We start from the raw sequence: 19,487 nt of genomic DNA, 5'->3' as shown, positions 1-19,487 counted from the left end.
TGCCCTCTGCCGTGTCAGCACAATGCCTGGAATTTGGGATTTAATCAATATCTGTTTAACTCATGAGTCGATGTCTTTCCTTTGTCCAGGCTTAATTAGTTTGAGGGAGAGATCAATCCGGATCCCTGGGCAATTTTATCTTCAGTTGAGCTCACGTGAACGATAAATATCAGTGGCAGAAAGATGTGTAGCGCAGAAGGCCAAGGAAACTGTGACCTTGTTGCTAGATAGGACAGCACAAACTATTACGTGTTCTGTAATTTGGGGCCAGTGTACTGCAGGACTTGTGTAACACTTTCCCCACATCTGCCTGGGAATCTGCTCTATCAGCATAAGTGTGTTTATAAAAATATCTAAGTCATGGAAGAATTTAACGGCAGACTGAAAAAAAATATTATGAGTGACAAGTTAATACATAGAAATTCACAATGAAGTTCTATTCCTACAATGCAGATTTGCCGAGTGCCTGAGATTGTAAATAAATGAATGATGTGATTTTACACTCAGTAGCCAACAATCCTTTCTACCAATGATTGTTGTTCACATGCGCTCAGTTGAAGAAGGGAGATTGGTGCAGAAAACTTCCAGGTTTTAGAGTTGGAAGAAGGATTCATTTTACTATGAAGTAGAACCCCCTTTATTCCAAGTGTTCTTTACATGGAAAATATTTGGCACATAACAGTGTCTAAATGCGAGATGTACAGCATTTTGATCTGATGCATGTATATAATGTAATATAATAGCTCCTCTATCAAGTCACATAATTATCCACTCTTTTTTGGATAATTTTGAATAATTAAGATCTAGTCTGTTAGCACGTTTGTGATCATCATACAATATTGTTCGCTATGCCCTGCACTGGTCTCCAGGGCTGCTTCGTCGACCCATTGCCGGTCTGTATCCTTAGGCAACCTCTCTCTTATTCCCACCCCCAGCCCCGGGAACCACCATTTTCCTCTCCGTTCTGACGAGTTGTGCTCTTTAAGATTCCGCATACCGTGATCGTGTGCAGCATTTGTCTGTCTCCGTCTGACTTATCTCAGTCTAATTCCTCAAGGTCCATCCAGGTTGTCACAAATGGCAAGATTTTGTTCTTTCTGATGGCCGAATAATATCCCGGGTGTGTGTGTGTGTGTGTGTGTGTGTGTGTACGTACGCGCACGCGATATCCCAGGGGAGGAGGCAAGAGTAGGCTTACAGCTTGCATGAAAAACAATGCAATAATTAATAAATACTAATACAAATAAACTCTGTGTTGTGCACACTCAGCTGTAAACCTATTTTGGCCCCACCCTGTATGCATCATCTTGGTCCACTCGCCTGTTGACAGGCAATCAGGTGGTGCCCATCTTGGCTGTTGTGAATAACGCTGCAGTGGGCATGGGGTGCAGACATTCCTACTTCGCCATGTTTGTGTGTCATTTGGGAGAACTTTCCTTGCAGGTGCAGGGGAGGAGATCCAGTAGGGTTTCCCCCGAGGTGGTTCCTGTAACAGTGGAGGGTCAGGAGCCCAGGCAGGCACCCAGTCTTTCCAGTACATCATCCGGGCCATTTTAAGAGGAGGTGGGGCAAAACCTTGGCCACAGCACCAAAACGAGTGAACAGGATGTGGCGGTGGCCGTAGCAACAGGAGTGGAGAGACGTGACAGGAGAGGCTTGGGGATGGAGGGAGGGGGAGCTGAGGAGTGGCCCGTGTTCTGTGCTCCTCATAGAACATCCTTCGTATTTGGCTTGTTGACTGGCCTAGCGGCGCCTGAGTCATCCCTGTCGAGGCGAGAAACCAATTTGAATAGAAGAGCTCACTCACCACCCTCTCCCCCTGGTCATCGCCGGGCCACCAAATATGTGCTGCGTTGCTCTGCCTCTGCTGCTGGACCTAGGAACGTGTGGGTGCGGGGAGGCTGTGTGTGCCCCCACCGTGGCTGTGCTATTTATGTCGGGAAGGCTCGGAGCAGGAAAAATAAATCACCTCGTTTACAGATAGCAGGCCTGGCTCCCGCTGGACCAAAAGGCGGGAAGAGCAGCATAGAGTGACATGTAGTGCGGGGGTCGTGTTTTCACCCTCACGTCGCCAATGACAGCCACGCCCATACATGGCACGGGGGCATGGACCCTTCCTCTCGCTGGAGAACGGGCCTCCCAGAGAAGTGCGGGCCCCAGCCCTGCTTTAAACAGCTGGATGATCTTGGCCAGGACTTGTACCTCCCCGAGCCACAGTCCTCTCATCTGTGCAAACTCTTAAAGCTCTCGGCATGCTGCACAGCCAAGAGCAGGTTTCCAGCAAATAGTTCTCCTTTACTTCCTGATGGAAGGGGCCCAGGGAAGGAGGGCAGGCTGCACGGAGAGAGTGAGAGCCACCCTCGGTGGTCCAATGAGGAGTTGGCCAATCCTGGGCCAAGCCTGGGAGCTTCCAGAGAAAGGAAGAGGTAGGCCGTGGCAGGACACTGAGAACGAGGTTTAGAATACCCGGGTTTGGAGTGTGCTTTCGGGCAAGAGTGTCTTGGGCAAGTTTGAACCTCAGCATTCTCAAGCCAAAACCGGAAGGCTTTAATATTGATCTCTGAAGGCCCTATGGCTCTCGGGTTCAATGGTGTTAAGTACTATCCTGGCAAAAGGCGAGGGCCGGGGCGAGAGAAATCGCCTCCCTGTTTCGTGTTCCATTGGAGAGTAGGAGCCAAGTGGACAGAGAAACCCGTAAGGACCCCGTGGACCTGGTGATTCTCAGGACAGTAACAGAGAGAGAACAGTGAAGTTCATACACCGGAGGGTCTCCACTCCCTTCTGGTTCCCCTTATAGGTGGGAAAGGTGCATGGGAGGAGCGTTAAAGGTAACACTCTATCGTGAAGGGCCCTGAGATTGACCAAGTAGGCAAGGAAATGCATTGAAACTGCATGTGTTTGTTTTGGGGTTTGTTTGTTGCTGTTGTTTTTAGATTTTTTTTTTTATTGATTTTTTTAAAGAGAGAGAGAGCAGGGAGAGGGAAAAAGAGAGAAATGTCAATGTGAGAGTAGAACATCCATCGGCTGCCTCCTGCATACCCCCTCCTGGGGATCCAACCAGCAATCTAGGTCTGTGCCTGACTGGGAACAGAACCAGCAACCTTTGGGTGCACGGGACAACGCCCAACCAACTGAGCCACACCGGCCAGGGCAAACCTGCATGTGGTTTTCACCATGTTTGGCTCTCAAGTCAATTCCTGTTCTTAGTGTTTTTCTCTTGGCTGCCCTTCGAGGGTGAAGGCAGGGAAGCGAAGAGCATGAAGCAGGAATTCAGAGGGGAAGTCCACCATCCCAAACAGCTGTCTCGGTTACATCCTGGCCTGTTGGTAATGTGGCCCGGGGCGTGCTTGTGGTTGGTTTCGTCCCCTGAAACTAAAACACCTCCAGGAGAGGAACAGGCCCAGGAGAACCTCCCGCTGCCCGGGCTGGAAAAGTGAAGGCCGCGCATGTTCCCTGGCGTGGGTGGGCTGACACTGCTCTTCCCGTCAAAACTGTTTGGCTCTGTGGAAGCGACGTGCGTTAGCTTCCCGGGGCTGCCATAACACCGTGCCGCACACCGGGTGGGTTAAAACAACAGAAGTGGATTGTCTCACCGTCCCAGAGGCCAGAAGTGTGAAATCAGGGTATCGGCAGAGTCATGATCCTTCTGCAGACCTGGGCATGTCATTCTCCTGGTGGCCTCGGGTGTTCCTGGTCTTGTAGCTGCTCCAATCCAATCCCACCCTCTCGTGGTGTCCCCCCTGCGTCTTCCTTCTGTATGTGTCTGTGTCCACATTTCCCCTTTTCAGAAGGTTACCAACGCTATTGGATGGGTCCCCACCCCCTACTCCAGTGTGACCTCATTAACTAAGTATATCCGTCATGATCTTATTCCCAAATAAGGTCATGTTCTGAGGTCCTGGGGGTTAGGACTTCACCATCTTTTTTTTTTTTTTTGCAAGTTCCTTTAAATTTCTTTTTTATTATATATTTTTGTGAGTTTTAAATTAAAACATTTAAATAAGTTAAAATGACAAAGTTATTCAAAATTCATATATAAAATTTTATAAGTGGTAGCATTTATAAAAAGATGGTAGGACTTCACCATCTTTTTTGGTGGGGACATAATTCAGCCTTCTCTAGTTTATGATCAAGGAGTCAGGATATGAAAGCAACATTCCCCAAAAGATTACAGACCGAGAACATTTACTCCTTGTCCCGGGCACTCCTTCACCAGAAATGATACATTCAGATGGACCCCAGTGCAGGCAGCTCGGCAGATCGCTGGCCTGGATCCGCCTCTCCTCCACACACACACCCGCCCCACCCCCCCAGGTGCTCCTCCTCCAAGAGCCCCAACACTGGGCATGCGTCCCAGCCCCCAAGCAGTGCGCCCCGGGCATGAGTATGCAACAAAGCTGGTTATGAAACTAGTGAACCCCATCTAAGTAGAAGTAAAACTTCTCTTCAGTGAAGGGAAAAGCCATGCTTATGACCAAATCTCGATCCTGAAAAAGTATCCTATCAAATCATTACCCATCTCCCCAAGTCTCCGCAAAGAAACATTCAAGCTAGAATACTTGCAGAGAAACACACACACACACACACACACGCACACACGCACACACGCACACACACATGCAAGCAAACACATCTCATTTGCCCCTGCCGTTGCTTCAGAAAGTTGCAGAGTGCAGAGATCATTACAAAAAGGCTCCCTCACTGGTGACTTCTAACATATTATTTCTGCATTAGTATTATCAGGCCCGTAACCCAAAGACAAATGCCAAACAAGAAACTGATCGCATTTCCCAATCTTATTTGCAAACAAGCGTTCATTTCCTGCTTATCAAGGCCCAGTGCGGGTACTTTGTCCATTCGAATCATTGTCTCAAGCCAGTGATGCAAACCACTGAGCCAGGTCCGCCCCAGCCAGCGCCGGGACGCTCGATGTCATTGAACTCAAGGAGCAGATAATTAGTATTGAAAGGTGTGATTGCAGCCCGGCCGGCCAGGTAATCAGCCCCTGATTTCTCCTCGGGATTCTAGGCCCGTTGGAAATCTTAGCCCCAGAGGAGGCTGGAGGGAATTATCCTGGAAGTGTAGTATCCCTTTTCAAATATAAACACTGGACAATTAGCCCGGCCAGATAGCCCTTCCTCGCTCAGCGCCCTGCATCCCAGGCCCTGAACAGAGGGGGCCGACATTTCCCGGACAGGCCTGCCGCCCAGCCTCCCCTTCCCGGGCTCTCCCACCAGCTCGCATCTTCCAAGACTGTCGCAACCTGGAGCTGGCTCCGCAGATGGAGCCTCTTCATCCCAGTTGCGCTTGTTTTGCAAACATTAGGCTGCTCGGTGAGAACCTGCCTCAACCTGAGGCCCGAGCACCCTCTTGGCTGCGACAGCAGCGGCTTCCTGAGAAGGGCTGGTCTCTTCTCCCACTCAGCCCTGATGGCACGGAGGTGACACACTGCAAGGAGTCTTTCTTGCTCTCCCTTCCAAGAGGGGGTGTCAGCTCCCAAAAGCCGACAGCCCCCTTTGACATAAAGCGTGGCTAACTGTTAAAATGGGCATCCAGCCCTTGCTGGCTTGGCTCAGTGGATAGAGCGTTGGCCTGCGGATCCAAGGGTCCCAGGTTCGATTCTGGTCAAGGGCATGTACCTTGGTGACAGGCTCCTCCCCGGGCCAGGCCCTGGGTCAGGGCTTGTGCAGGAGGCAACCAGTTGATGTGTTTCTCTGACATTGATGTTTCTCTCTGTCTCTCCCTCTCTCTTCCACTCTCCCTAAAAATCAATGGGAAAATACCCTCAGGTGAGGATTAACAACAACAAAAAGGGACATCCACATAAAAACACAATGTTCAGGCACTTTGGTTAAACATCAAGGCAGGACTCCCACGTCCCTGTGACCGTAGTGACCCCTCCTCCATGGACCAGGACACCCCCCGACAAGGAAGATGCACGTGGTGATATAGCTGCCTCTATGTGAAGGGGGCTTCCTCCCTCTTACAGCGCTTTGCTTTAACTCAGCAGTTCTCAACCTGTGGGTCGCGACCCCTTTGGCGGTCAAACGACCCTTTCACAGGGGTCACCTAAGACCATCCTGCATACCAGATATTTACATGACGATTCATAACAGCTGCGGATCCAAGGGTCCCAGGTTCGATTCTGGTCAAGGGCATGTACCTTGGTGACAGGCTCCTCCCCGGGCCAGGCCCTGGGTCAGGGCTTGTGCAGGAGGCAACCAGTTGATGTGTTTCTCTGACATCGATGTTTTTCTCTGTCTCTCCCTCTCTCTTCCACTCTCCCTAAAAATCAATGGGAAAATATCCTCAGGTGAGGATTAACAACAACAAAAAGGAACATCCACATAAAAACACAATGTTCAGGCACTTAGGTTAAACATCAAAGCAGGTCTCTCGTGTCCCTGTGGCCGTAGTGACCCCTCCTCTATGGACCAGGACACCCCCTGACAAGGAAGATGCACGTGGAGATATAGCTGCCTCTGTGTGAAAGGGGGCTTCCTCCCTCTGACAGCACTTTGCTTCGACGATTCATAACAGTAGCAATATGACAGTTATGAGGTAGCAACGAAAATAATTTTATGGTTAGGGTCACAACATGAGGAACTGTATTTAAAGGGCCAGAAGGTTGAGAACCACTGCTTTAACCAAACTCACCATGGCTCACATAGTTAGACAGCAACATCAACATGCGTGTCCATGACATGCTGACGCTCCCAGGCTCCAGCGGAGGCTCAGCAGCAACTCCCTGCCTGGGTCTTGGGGGGAGAGCCCAACATATAAACAAAGTTGCATGCAAGACTCGAGGTATCATCAACATGTCACGTTCAGGCGAACTGTATTCAAAGGGCCAGAAGGTTGAGAACGACTGCTTTAACCAAACTCGCCATGGCTCACATAGTTAGACAGCAGCATCAACATGCGTGTCCATGATGTGCTTATGCTCCCAGGCTCCAGTGGAGGCTCAGCAGCGGCTCCCTCCCCTGGTCTGGGAGGGAGAGCCCAACGTATAAACAAAGTTGCACGCAAGACTCGAAGTATCATCAACATGTCACGTTCAGGGTCCCGCCAACCTCGCAGCAGACACATACCTCTGCAGTATGTAACGTGGTGATCAGCGACATTTAGAAAAAAGGGGGCTTTTTGTTTCTTGGAACCCATCCTTCCATCCCGGGGCGGATGCTCTCTGGATCCAGCCAATCGACTCCCAGGGCCAAGCCGCCAGAAATGGGGCTCAGAGTGTCCGGCCCCAATGGCTCCCTCCTGCCTCTAGAAAATGCTGCAGTTACGTTTGGGGTCACTGGGCAAAGGCCCCCGTGCCTTCTGCAAAGGCTCCTCTTGCTTCCATCGCGCTGTATGTTTCCCATAATTTTATTAAGGACATTTCAAATATCCAGCACATCTGCAAGGGTCACACGGTAACAGCCCGTGAGGCATATGTTTAAGTGATGACCCTCTCCTGTGGCTCTTAGACTCGTATCTTCTCCTCCAAGCCCCACGTTTCAGAACACCTGTCCCGGGGAACTGGCAGCACGGACAGTGGTTGTTCCGGTGGCTTCCAGGGCTTCTCGCCATCCCCTTTCAGGAGTGGGCAGAGCCCAGATGAGGGCTACACACAGGCCTGGGTCTTGATCCCAACCCTCCCACTTACCAGCTGTGGGGACCTGGACGTGGTATTTCATTGCCCTGAGCCCCTGTTGCCTTCCGATCTCTGATGGGCATGGAGCTGACCCGAAGAACCTGTGCCGAGCACTTACCAAAGGCCAGGAACTCTCCCACCAGCTCAACTGCAGGCAAAGGGCCCTCGTGTTGTCACCCGTTGGAGAAAAGCAGGCTGGAAATCCAGGCCTGCTGCTTGGTGGTACCTGGTGGAGTAAGCAGTGGTGAACAGTGGCTTTTCAATGTGTGACTCAAGGAATATTATTATTACTACTAGAGGCCTGTTGCACGAAGAGATTCGTGCAATAGGCCTTCCTTTCTCCTGGCTGCTGGCACAGGTTTTCCTCCGGCACCCGGGACCCAGGCCTTCGCTCCAGCTGGAGCCACCTTCCGTCTTCCGTCTTCGCTGCTCCGGCTCACCTTCAGTCTTCCCTCTGCCGCTTGGAGCCTACATATGCAAATTAACCACCATCTTTGTTGGCAGTTAATTTGCATATCGCGCTGATTAGCCAATGGGAGGTGTAGCAAAGGTGCGGTCAATTACCATGTTTGTCTATTATTAGATAGGATTATTATTATTATTATTATTATCAGCAGTAGCCGCAGCAATAGTATTTTTAGAGAGGGCACCCATGAGCACCCCGTTGTAGCCGAGAACATAGCCAACAATATGTCCTCCTCATTGCCCTGGTTCCTACCCATCACTTATTTACAGCTGAGGCCACAACTTAGGGCCCTAGCACTAAGGGTGACACCCCCAAACCGAGGGCCCCTCGAAGAGCTGTTTCCGTATAGCTGGCAAAGACCGCAGCTTTGAGTGCTCAGGTTTTAAATTCCGAATCCTGGTGGGGATGGTTGTGATAAAGAGCTGGGAGAGGTCAGAGTGTCGTCTGGGAACCCCTGGGCCATAGCAGACAGATAGACAGACAGACAGAACTCGGACGCCGGCAGTGGTTAAGGTATGTCTTTTATTGGCTGGAAAATCGTTCTGTAAAAAGTGATGGGAATGTATCAAAGCTAAACTCCATCCATATGCTCTCCTGTAAACACGGCTGTGACTGTGGGAGCATTCCAGGCTGGCTCATCCCTCGCCTCCAGCTCAGACAGATTTTCCGTAGTGGCTGCCATACAAACCCTACACCCCGAAAGTGCCAGGGTGGGTGCCCCACAGATGAGGAGCGCTTCTCTGTGGCTAGGGTAAGGCATGGGGTTCCTTAAAGGCAAAGGGGTTGTCACCTTGGCCACTTCTAACCCTTCCCTCACTCTAAGCTCCTTTGGACTCACTCCTAGCAGACTCCCCCATAAGAGAGCATGTTGGGGGGTCTCTAAGGGAAGCCCCCCCAGCCTTGGAAGAGAGAAAAGAAAGAATGAGTATGTGCTGAATTTTGATGAAGAACCGCCTTTGAATAGGAGATGTCACTGAAGCCCAGAGATGGGGTGTAGCTTTTCTGAGGTCACAGAGAAAATTGATCGAGAGAGAGGGGGTGGGGAGAGAGAACCCAGAGGTTCTGAATCCAGATGTCGCTGTGGGTTAGATCCGTAATAACGTTCCTTGGCCTAAGTCCAGAGATCCTGGAACCAACAAATCCAACCGAAGGATGAGCTCTTTGGAAAACATTGAAAGCGCCCTCATGACACGGTCTTTCTCAGAGGGACTCAGCTTCTGTGACACCCAGACGGGCACTGTGGGTGACTCTGAGCCATTCTGCATCCAAGGTTTTCCAACTGAGTCTTCGCCGTTCATAGTGGAGGGAGAGAAGTCTGAGTGTGGGGAGTTGGAGCTAGAGTTTTGGTAAGAGACAAAGATCCCCCCCGCCAAAAAAGGATGGGCATGTTCAGAAGGAAACGGACCGTGGCCGACCCAACAGCGTCCCTCTCTCCCACACGTGGGGTTCCAGGCAGTCCCAGATCGGTGCCCACACAAACGGGGTTCTTGCTGAAATCGAAGGAGAAGGAGCAAGGGACAGAGACAGGAGAAATAAGCTGGCGGGGTCTCTCAGCCACATGCACTCGGGAGAGTTATTTTTAAGAGCTCGCTCTTGGGAAAAGCTAACGCCAAGACATCAGTCACATTCATCCTTCCTTGGACTATGGACGTTGGGCCACCGCTGACATGTCACTGTAGAGACACAGTCATGGGTGGAAAAGAGGGCTGTGTTGGGGGGGAGGGGGCCAGAAACCCTGGCCTGTGGCACACCCACAGGACTCTGGGAAGCCGGGGGTTCTGCGCGCCAGGCCAGACTCCCCCACTCCACCTTGGGGGTCTGCCAGCTTTCCTGGCTCCCTCCCCACTGTCGAGCCTTCTTGTGAAATGACTGGCACTTCCTGCTTCCCGTGGCACCCCAGCCCCAGACGTGCCACCTCCCCCCGGTCTCCGCCCTCCGGCTTAGTGAACGGGAGCCAAGGGGGCCCTTGAGGACACAGAAGCCCCTGTTAGGATGAGGACAAAAGGAACACATTCCCCGCCCCCCGTTTCCGAGTTTTCTTGCACCTTTCTCCCCGCCCCCCTATATCCCCAGTCCCTTACCGTGATTGCTGCTTCCTGGCCCTCATTCAACCCACATTCCTGCTGCTCCGTGTCCGCCTCCCAGCTGCAAGGCCATGGGGATGTTCAGAGAGTTCCAGCTCCAAGAACTCCTCATCTCCATAGACCTGTCTGCCCACCTCCCACCTGGCCTCCAGGGAAACAGCCAACATTCCTGCAGTCCCACAGAGAAAGGGTGTGACTGGCATTGCTCAACGAAGCCTCCCAGCCAGCATCTTCTGCCCCAGAACAATAGCGTTGTATTTTTCTTGGACTCCCTCCGTTTTATTTGGTTTCTCCTTTTATTAGCAGAAAAGGGCTCCCCTGCGTTCCCTCTGAACCCACCAGCCTGGCTCTGGTGTTCTTCCAGGAGAATTCCAGCCCCCACCCCCGTCAGGTAAAGCCCTGGGTCCTGAACTTGGGTGACGTCAGAGAGCCTTGCCCCCTGGGCTTTCTCACACAGCCCATCTCGGATCTGTTGCTCTTGGATGCTGATCCCAGGACGCCAGGCGAGGTGTTAGTCAGACTGACCTTTCCCGTTTTCTGAGCCGGTGATCTCAGATCCCTCAGTCGGGCGCTACGTGTTGAAAATGAAAATCCGTGTGTGGGGCCTGTACGAGGGACCCGGTGAGGTGGGAACGGAGGGGTGAAAGGGGAAGGTGACACCTCAGCGTTGGTTGAAACAAACAAACAAAGGCCTATCTATCTGCTGTCAAATCCATCCTCACCCAAAGGAATCGCACTCTTGGGGTGCGAGGCTCACATTCTGACACCTGCTTCTCAAGGGGCTGGCGCATTTCTGAGGTCTCCGGGGCGCTTCCGTGCACCCCCAGACACCCAAATCTCCTGGTTGTCAGGGAGTTTTCGGTTCAGCTGTCTGCTGGGCTCCCGGGGCAGGTCAGGCCCACAGGGGATGTTCCCGGGGTATCTTCCCGCTCACCAGGCGGCGGCCTGTGGGGCCCTCACCAGGCCACCCCCAGCTTCTCTATCAGCCACAGATCTCAGAACAACAGTGCTGATCCCGCCAGCTGCTCGGGTTGGACTGGCTTCTTCCATCCAGCGCCTGTCAGCATCCCTAGGGAGCCCAAGTCAGCGCACCTTCTGCGTTTGCGGACATTCAGACAAGACGACTTCTCGTTTTTAACGTGAGAAAGGGGGCTTGTTGAGAAGTGTTGTACAGAAGGTCACACGACTGTTTCCAGGAACATAGGGGTCGAGTTCTTGGGCTAAGGAACTCCGGAGTTAGAATGATTACCCGGAAGATATAAAGAGACAAAAATTGTCTTTTCGTTTTAACCGAACGCCCGGACCATCTGCTTATTCATCGCATTCGTTTCAAAATTCTTCTGTCTCCTGAACCAACCCTGACACCTTCCCTGCCCCCTAAGCCCGTGGTCGGCAAACTGCGGCTCGCGAGTCACATGCGGCTCTTTGGCCCCTTGAGTGTGGCTCTTCCACAAAATGGTATTTTGTGGAAGAGCCACACTCAAGGGGCCAAAGAGCCGCGTGTGGCTCTCGAGCCGCAGTTTGCCGACCACTGCCCTAAGCCATTCCAGGGTATTGTCCAACTTCCTTCCACTTGAGCAGATCAAGCCGGGCAGGTGCCATTCCTTTCAACAAATGCTTTCTGAGCATCGGTTATGTGCAAGGCATTTGCTCAAATCAGAGAAAAAAACACACCACTAAATCTACTTGGAAACAAACCATAGCATACTCTCTCTCTGTTTCCTACAATCCCGTTTTCAAGAAGAGACACTGGATTGTAAAAGGAAAGAAATTATCTTCTTTTCTCCAAGAAGGGACACACACACACACACACCACACCCATAGAAAATAATTGTTTGTCCAGTCAGATTTACACATGCGTCGTGGCGATAAGTACACTAGACCTGTCTAAATCTCAACTCCAATGTGCACCGTTTTTTTTGTTGTTTTTTTTTTTTTTTTTTGAAGGCTCCGCAAAGAAAGGAAGAGAGAAGAGGAAAACCGAACAAGAGCCCGGAGGAGTCCGATCCCTTTCGGTGTTGGCAGGTAATTGTTAGCAGAAATGGGCCGTAATAACCAGCCATTTCAGAGGAATGCCAATTCCATCGCATCCCGCCTCAAGAAGACCCAGGGCCCGCCTTTGTTCCTGACCTGGGCAGTTTTGAGACAATAACAATACCTTCTTTCAGGAACGGGGGGATCTGAAAGGTAGGACTCCTGCTCCCCCAGATAAGCACTGGCAGGAGAGGTGAGGGCTGGCGAGAGGGAGGCTGGGGTTGGCTCCCCGGGGGTCAGCCAGGAGCCCAGCCAGGGCCAGCCTCTGTAGAGGGAGCGAGGTGAGGGGGCGGCAGGCAGGAAGCGTCTTGCCTTCAGAAACTTAAAAAGGATCTGCACGCTCCTCCCTGTGCCGGGGCAGCCAAGGCCTCCACGGTGGCAGCCAGCGGAGCCTCTGGGACCGGGACTGGGACCGTCCCTGCCCGCCCTGCAGACCGTCTGTTTGCCGTCTGGGACCGTTTCGGGCAGCTGCTTCCTTCCAAGAGTCTGAGGTTGAGGGTTTGGGTGAGCTTGATGGGCAGCCTTCCTCCCCCTCCCCTTACCTTTTTATTCACAGTTTCCAATACACAAAGCACTTCATGACGGCCATGGAAACCTCCGTGGCCACAGAGTGAGAGACCAGCTGTGACCAGTGGCAGGCAGACCCGGGACGGCCCAGGCGAGCGTCTGATTATGTGGCACGGACGCGTGGCTTTCCCTTTTCCCAGTCGGGTCCCCAAAGTGGCGTTTCTCTGCAAAAGGGCAGACTGACAGGGGCCTGCGCAGGGTGTGGCCTGACAGATTCAGGAATGAAGGTGCCCTTGAGCCGGTCACCTGGGGGAGCCGCCCCGCGAGGGGTCAGGCCTCTCAGAGCATTTGTGAGATGCTTGTGGGGTGAATGTGCGGGGCGTTTTTAAAGGGCTCCGTGTCATCCTTAGGAGGCACTGCATGTTCCCAGAGGCAGGAGACCCGGCGTGTGAATCTGCCTTTGTTCTCCTTCCATGGGGCTCCCCGGCTCCCCTGAGAGCATCCGGGCTCGGGGAACGGCCCTAAAACACGCTACTAATCTAACTGACCTTTCTCTTTTGAACTCTTCTCTCCCTAGCAATTGCCTTTACCCCACCCCTTTTTCATTTTTTCCCAACCTATTATACAAGGGTAATTAATGGGCAAACAAGACTGAGTCCAGCCGAGTTCTAATCTGGCTCAAGAACAGTAGACAGGACATCGGCCTCATCAGCCACCCCCATGCCCACCCTGTCAGCTTCCTCCTTCCTTCAACCAGCATCCCAGCCCTCTCCCCTCGTGCTGAACACCATCGAGTTGTCACCACTCAGACCAGGTGGCAACCAGAGGGCTCTCATCTTGACTCCTCCCCAAGAGAGCGTGTCTTTCCCCTCCATGGCCCTTCGGTGTCAGGCGACCCATCGGGGGTCTGGGCAGAGGGGGGATGGCTCTAAGGGCCCCTAGCCAGCCCCCCATGGGAGGGGCAGACAGTCCCTGAGGTCACCAGGCCAGCCCTTCAGCCATGGCCTATGCCACATGCAAGACAGCCACTGGGTCTGATGACTCCCAACAGCCCCCTCTTCTCCTTCCCAACTCAGCATCCTCTCTTGACAATCTTGTATGGGGACTGTCCCTCCCAAATGTGAGTTAACATCGCCCCATAAAACATAGAGTCCAAAGGACATAAGGCCAAAAAGAAGTAAGGCCACAGGTAAATAGCTTCCCTCACGGGGGAGTACAGATGGTCACGGCATAGCCCATTCGGTCTTCTAAGCATAAAGCATCTAAGAGTTGGCAGCCATTGTCTCCTTGTTTCCCTGCTGCTGTTGTCAGTGTCGGTTTTTGCCCCTTAACACCGAGAGCGTGGACAGGTGAATTAACCGATCTAAACCTCCGTTTTCTCATCTGCTAAATGGGGGGAAGGATAAGAACAACCGCGGAGGTTTTCTGGGGGAGAGACGGGTGATACACAGAGGCTAAGAGCCCTCTGCAAATTGCCGAGCGCCTAGGCAGGGCTCTGCAAACATTTCTTCTTACTAATAAGAAGCAGAAAAGAAGAGGGAGGGGCGACAGAGGAGGGCCCCAAGGACGTCTCCAGTCTGCGGGGGTGGTGACATCCCAGGTCTGGTTGGTAGAACACAGTCATTTTGAAAATCCGGACGTGCCTCCATCAAGATGTAAAAAGGCTGCCGCGTAACCCAGAGAAGAAAGAAGCCGCCACACACACTGGAGTGAAGTGCATCCTGGGGAAACCAAGTCAGTCAAGGCACCAGGGCCGTAAACCCAGCGCCGAACCCCGCTGGGCAGACGAGAGGACATGAAAAGCAGGGAAGACACGTTGGCCGTGCCTGGTTCAAGTCACGCTCTGTTCTCGGCTCCTCAAGACCCAGGCAACCAAGTCCTGATTAGGAGAGAAGGGAGGCGATAAGATCAGAGACACGCTTCACAAAAGCACGGAGCCCCAGTTTCTCCCCGTGACCCACAAAGGAGCCCGAGCCCAGCCGGAGCGCAGGGAGAACAATGGGAACGTGGGGGAGTGGGCTGGCTGGAGCCAGAGCTCCTGGGGACAGCAGCGAGGAGTGCCATGTGCCACGGGGGAGGCAGGCGCGCACCCCAGCTCTGGGCTGGGTCTGCCTCTCCCATCAACGGCGTGGCCTTGAGCACGCTCCACGCTACTTGCAGGGCTCCTGTGTCCGCACATGAAAAGCAAAGAGAATAGAGTCGATACCTAGATGCGAGGGCACTGGGGAAGCAGAGGCAGGAAGCAGCAGGAAGCAATATTCAATTGCAACAGGATTGTTTTTGCCGCAATGGGTGGGAAAGCACAGGAGCAGGGGAATGCGTGTGGTTTGGAGTGATGTGTGTGTGCGGGGGACGGAGAGAGGCTAGGGTGTGTACCCCAAGGTCCCCTCGCCTGACGCCCCTCGTGTTCGGTCGGAACCGTGTGGCACCGCGATGAGTGAGTCCAGGTGCTCACGGGTTATGGGGGCAAAGGGACGGGGACCACGCGTGTGATGGCAGTGGACGCGGGGCCCTGGACAGGCAGGGGGAATACAGGCTCCAAACAGACCAGACGGAGGCCGAGCCAGAGGCTTTCCCTCCCCAAGCTGACACCCCGCTTCCTTCCATGGGTGGCTGCCCATTGGCTGGAGGACAATGCCCATCCTTGACCCTCACTGCATCGCCCCACCCTTCTGAGCAGCAAGGCCCACCCATGAGCAGCAGAAAGCTGTGGCTCCTGGACAGTCCATCACGAACGAAGACAGTTCATCACGAACGAAGACAGTTCATCCCTAATGAAGACCCGCCTGATCAAAAATAGACCCAGAGACCTAGAAGCATGAACAGACTGGTGAACCTCAGAGGGAAGGCAGGAGAAGGTGGGTGGGAAGAGATCAGCCAACGAACTTGTGTGCATATATGCATAACCCATGGTCACAGACAATGGGGTGGGGGGATGGGAGGGGGCTGAAGAGGTTAATGGGGGGTAAAGGAGAACCTATGTAATACTTTCAACAATAAAGATTAAAAAAAAAAAAAAGACCTGTAGCAGTGAACTCCACCCACCCCACCCTCAAGCCCATTCAATTGTTCCTAAAGCCAGTGTTTCTCCCCCTGTTGTTTCTCATTTCCCCCGCCTCGCCTTCTCCTCCACAGCTTCCAAATAGATCTGAGTGTGGAATTAGGGACTCAGGACGGGGTGGCAGTGGCTGACTTTGTTTTCCGAATGCTTCTGGTTGACAAAGGTGTAAGGGGCATCGCAAGAGTCCTCAGAGTCCCCAGAGATCACAGAGCCGTGTCCACGTGCACACACCTTTTGCTCTCTTTCCCTTTAAATCCCAGCCCCCAGAAGCAGCTTGGGGGGGACTCAGGCTCCTGGGACCGCAGTCCCTGGGGGAGGGACTGCATCTGGGAGTGATTAGCCGGCAGATTTCAGGTAGCTCCCACCACACGTGCAGCCCGCATGACACCCCCTAATTCCGTGCCCACAGCTCTCCTTCTTCAAACAAACAGCAGCTCCATTTGCAGAGAAAAGAAAACGCCTTCCTTAGAGGAGCCAGGTCATAACCGGCTCCTCTGTGTCTGCCCCCCCCCACCATTCATTCAGCAGGCAGCCACCCCGCGGCCCCTCCGTGGAAGGCCTGCGCCTTGTGCTTAGAAAAGCAAGCAAGAAAAACGGGAAGAAAAAAATATTTATCGTCGTTGTATATTTGGGTAGCGAGGTCCCGGGGTTTTTAGAGGTTCTGATATGTTAATAATGATTTCAGTTTGTGGTTTGATTGTTTTCTCAAAACCTGTAAATCCAGGCCAGACGTGTATAAAAGATGGCAATCTGAAAGCTTTCTATCCAACACTCCAAATATTCTCTGAAGGCGCAGCTCCGACGCCCTTTCTTACAGAGAAAGGTCAAAGGGTAGGGGATTGAGAAGAGGGTTCCAGGGCAGGAATCCCTCCTACACGGCACAGGCATCTCCAGGGCACACGTGGAGGGCAGCCATAACGACATCCCATCTAACCGCCCGGGGTCCCACTCTGCTGGTAGCTGTAATCTACCATTAGATATTCATTGCTTTGGCTACATTTTGGTCATTCATTCCCTCGAACATTTACTTAGCAAGGTCTATGTGGCACAGAGATTAGGGGTGTGTTCCTGTCCTCAAGGAGATCATACGTAGTTCAGTGACGAGCATATAGGCACAAAGAACCATGACAGCACAGAGAGGCACGCACAAACACGTAAGAACCCAGAGAAGGAAGCGCACATCTGTTCCTGGGGAGACTTCCAGTCTTCACAGAGGGGTCAGCGTTTGAATTGGATCTCTAGCCCCCATGGAAGTCGAGCTGCCTCCGAGACTGAGCATACACTCGGCCTTAATAGTCATTTACTCCATAGTCTGAATGAGTCTCACATCCTTTCAAGGAAAACATCTGTTTCCTTTGGTCTGGGAAAGACACCCTTCCCTGGAAAGGGAGAGGACTCTGCAAACAAAGCTCTCTGAGGAAGTGTCCCCCGCACATGAGAAAGGAGAGTCTTGAAGATGGGGAGCAAGTCGGTATACGCATACATACAGGAGGACGGGGCCAGCTCCGCCCATGGGCCATTTGCGAAGGACTGGGAAGAGACCTGAGGCGTCAGGGCTGCTCTTAAGAATGCCCATCCATAAGTCTTTCCCTCCTGAGGAAGCACTGCCTGGGATTTTTCAGAATCAAAGAAGATACTAATGTTTTCTTTGAACCCATTCATTTGTGTGGGTTTTTTGTGTTTGTGTTTGTTTTTTTTTCGATTACAGTCTGCATTCGGTATTATTCTGTGTTAGTTTCAGATGCACAGCAAAGTGGATGTACTTTGCAGAGTGGTCCCCCCGCTGCTTGAGGTACCCACCTGGCCCCACACATAGTTATCACGATAGTATTGACTGTTTTCATCACTGTGACTCTTCTGTAACTTCCAACTTGTACTGCATACTCCCTCCCCCTTTTCACCCATCGAACCCATCCTGAACTCCCAAGGGCAACCTCACTCACACTCCTGGTCTGCTTGACTAAGGGAAGCCCAGGGATTGAAGAGGGGGTAAGTGAGTACTCATTCCATCCCTCCTCTGCCTCCCCCTGTACAGGTCAGCATCTTGGCTGATGAGACTAACCCAGGAGTTGCTGAAGCCGGTCTCAGGCCTAGTTGGGCTCAGGAAGGTGGGCCTGGGGGCGAATGCCCCACCGATGCCACGCTGAAGCCCTGCTTTCCTCAGACCTGAGTTTCTGGAGGAGGGTCCGAATCCGGAGAACCTCCTAAGCGCCAGGAAAATAAAAAGCAATTAGTGACTTTTGCTTCGGGCAGAATCTAAAGGGGGAAAAAGAAATCTTGGCGCCCCGCAAAACTCTGCCTCCCTGGGCCTCTTCCGGAACCACAGTGTTCAGCCCACTCAGCGTTGGGCCAGTGCCACTCTCTCCTCCCCCAGAAGATTTCTTTGCTCCTGGAAAATCATCTGGAAACTGTCATCACCACTGTGCTGGTTGGCAGATGTCCCCCAAAGAGGGAGTGAAGTGTACCACACACTACAAGGCATTTCTGGGCTCGGACCAAGAAAGGGGGAGAGCTGGGTGGGAGCGATGGCTCAGGCGAAGAGCAGCACAGCCTGGCCAGGGAGAGCAGAGCGGGCACCTCGGGGGAACAGGGGATGGGAAGGACTCTGACCCTGAGCCAGGGTCCCTGGACCACTTCTCCCCAGGCGGGGCCTTCCCCTCTGATGGAGCCACAAGCTGGGAGGCAGCTCTCTCTGACCCACGCGTTCCCTCGGAGCAAGAAAAGGGGAATCCATGGAAGAGGCAGAGTAAGCGGGTCTCGGAACAGGGAGCCCAGAGGGCGGGGCAGGGCGTGGGTGGCGGAGGCTGAATTCTGCTTTAACATCGACAGGGAGACAATGACAGCGGGGACCCCGAGCTTGTCCCCTGTGGACGTCAGGCACATAGTAAGCCTCAAGCGATATTTGATGACTGTTGGGCTAACTGGGAGCGGGAGACAAGGGGAAGAATGACAGGGAGCGAGAGAGGATGGAGAGGACAAGATGTCTCTACCGCATTGCACCCAGAACTCTACTCTGTCACCTTGTGTCCTACCTGGGGCCCAGCCTCAGATCTACACCCGGGTCCAGCTCCCCCGCTGCTTGCACAGCCTCCATCTTCCACGCCTCGCACCTTTGCAAGCACCTGGTTTGCTGTCCAGGATGCCTCATGCATCTATGGCTCAAAGGAAAACTGGATGTGGCTCTTTTAAGGAGATGCTGGAGCCAGGTCCTGGGAGGAGGGAGACGGGGGTGTGGATGCTGAGCATGTGGGTCTGAGCCAAGACCATCCACCCTGCCTGCCTTTCCTGCCAGAGATGTCAACCTCTGTCTGACACCACCTTTCCTCCTGGTTGCTGAGAGGAACTTCTCCACCTCAGAGGTGTCTCCATTGCTCCCAGAAGGTGAGCGTTTAAGGGGAAGATGCTACATGGGGGGCCTTCTTGCACTCCATCTTGGTTTTGAAGAATAATAGACGCCCTGATATTTGCATCTGGCACAGCCCTGGCCCGAGATGATACCAGGAACTGCTTATTCGTCTGTGTGTCACACATGGACATTAAGGCGGATGAGACTGAAAGGACTTCTGCCGACCAGAGCTGAGTTCCCTGAGCTTCCAAGCACCCCAACGGTACACGGTTTTGCCATCAGTCCCTGCCTGGTCCAGGCTTGGGGCTTCCCTCCGGTTTCAGCCAACCTGGGAAGGGAGGGGGGAGGGG

General features: G+C 52.9%; 1 long non-coding RNA gene across 4 annotated transcripts; it reads right to left on the bottom strand.

Annotated features, from left to right (window-relative positions):
• Positions 1-8,608: 8,608 nt before the first annotated feature.
• Positions 8,609-11,559, bottom strand: LOC106725339. Of its 4 annotated transcripts, none has more exons than XR_001361205.1 (3): positions 10,715-11,559; positions 10,187-10,358; positions 8,609-9,778 (listed from the first exon to the last, which is right to left on the bottom strand). It is a non-coding gene; the product is annotated as an uncharacterized LOC106725339 (long non-coding RNA). The 4 variants fall into 4 exon arrangements; XR_001361207.1 differs by having other exon boundaries at positions 10,187-10,794; positions 10,912-11,559; XR_001361204.1 differs by having other exon boundaries at positions 10,187-11,559.
• Between the last annotated feature and the right edge of the window lie 7,928 nt (positions 11,560-19,487).

Source organism: Myotis brandtii, unplaced genomic scaffold (genome assembly GCF_000412655.1).
Source record: "Myotis brandtii unplaced genomic scaffold, ASM41265v1 scaffold157, whole genome shotgun sequence".
Lineage (NCBI taxonomy): Eukaryota > Metazoa > Chordata > Mammalia > Chiroptera > Vespertilionidae > Myotis > Myotis brandtii.
Note: the sequence above shows the minus strand (reverse complement) of the source record. Positions and strands in the feature narration are given on the sequence as shown.